At 35.4% G+C, this 6000-nt stretch overlaps 1 protein-coding gene across 2 annotated transcripts in view; it reads left to right on the forward strand.

Annotated features, from left to right (window-relative positions):
• The first annotated feature begins 4623 nt into the window (after positions 1 to 4623).
• The window catches only part of c1qtnf6b (C1q and TNF related 6b), a 16721-nt gene continuing 15344 nt past the window's right edge, over positions 4624 to 6000 (forward strand). Inside the window, exon 1 of one of the 2 annotated variants that reach the window (XM_061984574.1) lies at positions 4624 to 4705. The gene's annotated coding sequence lies outside the window, so the exon portion shown is untranslated. The remainder of the gene's footprint in view (positions 4706 to 6000) is intronic. The other variant, XM_061984575.1, reaches the window with a different exon arrangement.

Below are 6000 nucleotides of genomic sequence, written 5' to 3' on the forward strand. Positions count from 1 at the left end.
CTGCTCACCCCCAAATCCTCCACACGACACCTCCGCTCCGGACAGGCTAACCTCCTCCAACCGCCGCTCCCAGTCTGTGGAACGCTCTCCCTGACCACCTGAGGGTACCACAGACTGTGGATGCTTTAAAAAAAAGCTTAAAAACCCTTCTTTTTACAAAAGCATTTTTTTTTTAGATATATGCGTACTAGTTCTAGCTATTAGGCTGTTCTAGTTTTTATTTTTATTATCTTTTTATTTGTTATTTAGTTTTTTTTAATACACTGTAGCACTTTGAGGTTGTTTGCCCAATATAAAGTGCTTTTTACAAATAAAATCTATTATTATTATTATTATTATTAAGAGGGGAAAAAAAGAATGAAATATATGAATATGATGCAATATAATTAGTCAAGTTTATCAATATTTTATAAATATGTCGTTAAAAACTAAAAACCCATCCATCCATCCATTTCCTACCGCTTATTCCCTTTGGGGTCGCGGGGGCGCTGGAGCCTATCTCAGCTACAATCGGGCGGAAGGCGGGGTACACCCTGGACAAGTCGCCACCTCATCACAGGGCCAACACAGATAGACAGACAACATTCACACTCACATCCACACACTAGGGCCAATTTAGTGTTGCCAATCAACCTATTAATTAAATTGACATGTTTACTGCAAATTATTTGCCACAAATTGAAAAAGTTATTTCTAGAAATTTCCCTAGTTTTAAGAGCTATTCACTTATTTTTAGTCATTGATTAATCTCAATTTTAGCAGGAATAATTGTTCACTATGCTAGTTTTCAAATGTTAACATTGAGAAAATAGCTATTCAAAGGAGACGTTTTGGTTTTCCCCCTGGTAAATAATTTAATTGAAAGATTATTCAACATCTCGAAGATGCTTGATTTAATAAATGCAAGTTTTCAGAATAAAATACCTATTTTTTGACTTAAAAGTCCTGCTAATTTTTAGTATTTCAAATCTTAATGTAAGATGTTTTTAAGAAGTAAAATGATCTGTCTGCGCAGCTCGTTAATTCCACTAGTTTTTAGTACAAAACCCAAAACCGGCGTTTCTGGCTGTTGTTGATAAATGGCTTTCGCTTTCTATAGTAGCGTTTTAACTTGCACTTACAGATGTAGCGACAAACTGTAGCTACTGACAGTGGTTTTCTGAAGTGTTCCTGAGCCCATATGGTGATATCCTTTACACACTGATGTCGCTTTTTGATGCAGTACCGCCTGAGGGATCCAAGGTCCGTAATATCATCGCATACGTGCAGTGATTTCTCCAGATTCTCTGAACCTTTTGATGTTATAATAGACTGTAGATACCTACATTTTTTGCAATAGCTGGTTGAGAAATGTTGTTCTTAAACTGTTGGACATTTTGCCTCGTCCTTGTTTTTGAACGACTGAGCAATTCATGGAAGCTGCTTTTATACCCAATCATGGCACCCACCTGTTCTCAATTAGCCTGTGGGATGTTCCAAATAAGGGTTTGATGAGCATTCCTCAACTTTCTCAGTCTTTTTTGCCACTTGTGCCAGCTTTTTTGAAACATTTTGCAGGCATCAAATTCCAAATGAGCTAATATTTGCAAAAAAAACCAAAGTTTGTCAGTTTGAACGTTAAATATCTTGTCTTTGCAGTCTATTCAATTGAATATAAGTTGAAATTTGCAAATTATTGTATTCTGTTTTTATTTAAGGTTTACACAATGTGCCAACGTTTAACATACTAACATTAGCATGACAACTTTTGCAGCAAATTTTGCAGCCGAACACCTCAGAGTCATATAACTTGGTACTTGTCACATTCTAACTGTTAGTATATAAGTTCAGCTTGCACATTTACATGCAATTTCTCCCAAAATTGCATATTCTAGTTTTTGTGTGTGTTGTATTGTCTTTAGAAGTCGTCGGGGGCCCTTAAAAAAAGGCGGACACCTCTGACCTCGCTTTGGTATGGCCACATCTTGACCCTGGAACAGATGATTTCTGCTTCCATTATTAGCAGTGGGGAATATTTGCTCAGGATTGGATAAATGCCCCAAAACAGACTGCATTTGACCCTGGAGGTTTCCCTCTACATGCTTTTAATGAGGAAGAGGAAAACAAATAGGACTTTTGTCTTCATTTTACAACGTGTGGATGGAAATGAAACAGAAATGTGTCCCTGAGGCAGGAATGATGGATGTTAAGTTTAAAGAGGGGAGGGAAGGGAGCGTGTGTGTGTGTGTGTGTGTGTGTGTGTGTGTGTGTGTGTGTGCGTGTGTGTGTGTTCTTGTATTTCTACTCTTCTTGAGACATCAACAAGGAAAAGTAGCTTCCATATAAGAACCGGTGAACAAGTTAGGACATAAATCATGGTCCCAATACGGAAAACCATTGTATTTAATAGATAATGTCTCATTAGCACCCCCTGGTGGTGAAATCTATCAAAATGAGGGTGGTCCCAAAAAGGAGCGATTTTTCAAATAGACCGTGTGTCGGTTTTAAAAGTGCTCCACTTCTGGTCAACATGTGAAATAACAAATGTGTGTAAAAATTTGAAGTGCTCCCCCTCTGGCCAACATATGTAATAACTGTGTGTAAGAAATTGAAATGCGCCCCCCTTTGGCCAAAATTAATTAAAAAAATCAAATAAATATGTATATAGAGACATGCTGTAATAACTTGAAGATTAAAAACCAATTACAAACCAAAAATAAATAAATAAATACATTTACTAAATGTACAATGTCGACTTTTTTCTTATAAAATTGGGAACAATTTCTCATATTCTTTCTGTTTCTGTAATATTGCAATATTTTCTCGTAAAACTATGACTTTTTTAAGTAACATTATTACTTTTTAATGCAAAATGGCGACATTTGTCATATAAGATTCTGACTTTTATCACAATATTGCTAATTTTTTTTAAAACAGTGACATTTTCGGAGTAAAATGATGACTTTTGTCATAATTTTGCCAAGTAAAATTCCGATTATTATTATAATATTGCCAAAATGTTAAAGTTTTCTGATAAAATTGTGACTTTTGTGGCGTACAATTACGACTCTTTTCATAAAATTGCCAAAATGTTAAGCTTTTTATTGTAAAATTGCGACTGCTATATACTAAAATTTCAACTTGTATCGTGATATTGCACAAATGTAAAATTTTGACTTGCGTTGAGTAAAATTATAACTTTTATTATAATACTGCTAAAATTCTATGTTTTTCTTGTGAAATTGTGACCTTTTTCTTGTGAAATTCCAACTCATTTTTAACCACAAGCTTTTTTATATTTGCATAGTATGTATATATTATTAATGTTGTAAATACACATCTTTATATATCTAGAAAGGGTGGTCCTAACAATGTATCATATTCTTTCCGTTTCTGTAATATTGCAATATTTTCTCGAAAAACGATTACTTTTTTATGTAAAATTTTTACTTTTCAATGCAAAATGGTGACGTTTGTCATATAATTTTCTGACTTTTATCACAATATTGCCAATTTTTTGGTTGTTGTGGTAAAACTGAAACTTTTGGAGCAAAATTATGACTTTTGTCATCATTTTGCCAAGTAAAATTCCAGATTATTATTATAACGTTGCCAAAATGTTAAAGTTTTCTTATAAAATTGTGACTTTTGTGGCGTAAAATTACGACTCTTTTCATAAAATTGCCAAAATGTTAAGCTTTTTATTGCAAAATTGCGACTGTTATATAGTAAAATTTCAACTTGTATCATAATATTGCACAAATGTAAAATTTTGACTTGCGTTGAGTAAAATTATAACTTTTGTTATAATACTGCTAAAATTCTACGTTTTTCTTGTGAAATTGTGACCTTTTTCTTGTGAAATTCCAACTCATTTTTAACCACAAGCTTTTTTATATTTGCATAGTATGTATATATTATTAATGTTGTAAATACACATCTTTATATATCTAGAAAGGGTGGTCCTAAACATTTTTCCGTTTCTGTAATATTGCAATATTTTCTCGTAACATTATTACATTTTTATGTAAAATTTTTACTTTTCAATGCAAAATGGTGACGTTTGTCATATAATTTTCTGACTTTTATCACATTATTGCCAATTTTTTGGTTGTTGTTGTAAAACTGAAATTTTTGGAGTAAAATGATGACTTTTGTCATCATTTTGCCAATTAAAATTCCAGATTATTATTATAACGTTGCCAAAATGTTAAAGTTTTCTTATAAAATTGTGACTTTTGTGGCGTAAAATTACGACTCTTTTCATAAAATTGCCAAAATTGTAAGCTTCTTCTTGTAAAATTGTGACTGTTATTGAGTGAAATTTCAACTTGTATCATAGTATTGCACAAATGTAAAATTTTGACTTGCGTCGAGTAAAATCACAACTTTTATTATAATACTGCCAAAATTCTATGTATTTCTTGCGAAATTGTGACCTTTTTCTTGTGGACAGTATGCATAGTATGTATATACTATTAATGTTGTAAATACACTTCTTTATATATCTAGAGAGGGTGGTCCTTTTTTGGAGGTCTCAAGAAGGTAACAAATACAGGATTGTGTGTGTGTGTGTGTGTGTGAGAGAGAGATTGTGTGTGTGTGTGTGTGTGTGTGTGTGTGTGTGTGTGGGACAAAGAGGGAGGCAGGCTGTGTGTTTCCCACAGTTCCTCATCTCAGAGGAACGCCAGCACTCGTCTCCTTCTCCCCGTGAAGCTCCCAGCAGGTAAGACAAGCCACATTTCTCCTTGTCCGCCGCTTAAAAGGATGCAGGAGCACAAGATCTGGCACCGGTTTTTGGCCCGCTGAGGAGACGCGTGTCCGGCACGTAACGGCATGTAGACGTGGCTAAGTGATGGTTAGTGTAGTTAGTGCGTGAGGGGGTGGGGCGCTCAAAGGGAGGGGGGGGGACGGGTTGATGTTGTTAAACTCATCGATGACGTCACGCATGCTAAATATGTTTCAAGTTTGCACATCATTCTTGCAACTGTTTGGCAAGTTTATTTTAGTTTTTTTTTTTAGGGATTTCAACCTTGAGTCTATTTGTTTTGGATTGAAATTCTTGCTGATCTACGGAATAATCCTCTTTTTGTTTACGGACCGACACAAATGTGCAGTCAGGAGAGTTGGCCCTTTGTTGTCATTTTTATAAAGGGTTCCAACTCCAACAAGGTCGAGTGATCTTTTAACAGTTTGTTGTTTTCTAAATATTTAGATAAATATTTTCTAAATAATGAAGTGCAAAAAGATGAGCATGGACGACACAGCAAGGGTGTTACAATTGATTGCTATACGACCTCCAGCCAGCAGGGGGTGCACTTACAAGCTGTCAAAGAATGGCTATGATATGCTGTGATGCAGGGGCGTCCAAAATTGCGACCCGCAGCTATTTTTTTTATTGGCCTGCAACACCAAGCAGGAACATTACACAAAATCACAGCTGTGCTCTAAAGGGTGAGCGGGTAAGGTGATGTGGTATTAGCAGTCTTTTCCTCTTTCAACCACAATTTCTTCATTTCTATCTCCATGCAAAGAATCAACTGCCGGACAACAAGATGGCGCAACCAAACGCGTCACTCCCACTAATACGCCATCACTTCCTGCATTGCTTGGTTACCAGAGAGCGAGTGCCTCTGTCCACGCAACCAAACTTGCTTCTGACCCCCAAAAAATAATCAAACGTTTCATCGTACGCGTTTTCTATCGTACGTGTTTTTTATAGCTATCGATGTATCTATAAAATAGTTTTATCGCCCGGACCTACTGGTCAGTACTTGGTACTATCTTTACAGTATAAACACTTTGTAGGGCGCCACAAAAGACAAGACTGGTACATTTAAAAGCAATGAGAAAGACTACTTCCTGACTACAGCAACTGAAATTATGTATACTTGCAAATGAGACAAGCGTAAGAAAACAAGATTAAACAACTAAATAGTCAAGAGTGTATAAAATGAATGCTGATATTGTATCAGATCAATATTGGCCAATAGTCAAGGCTGCAATATTGGTATTGTATCG

Source organism: Nerophis lumbriciformis, linkage group LG25 (assembly GCF_033978685.3).
Source record: "Nerophis lumbriciformis linkage group LG25, RoL_Nlum_v2.1, whole genome shotgun sequence".
Lineage (NCBI taxonomy): Eukaryota > Metazoa > Chordata > Actinopteri > Syngnathiformes > Syngnathidae > Nerophis > Nerophis lumbriciformis.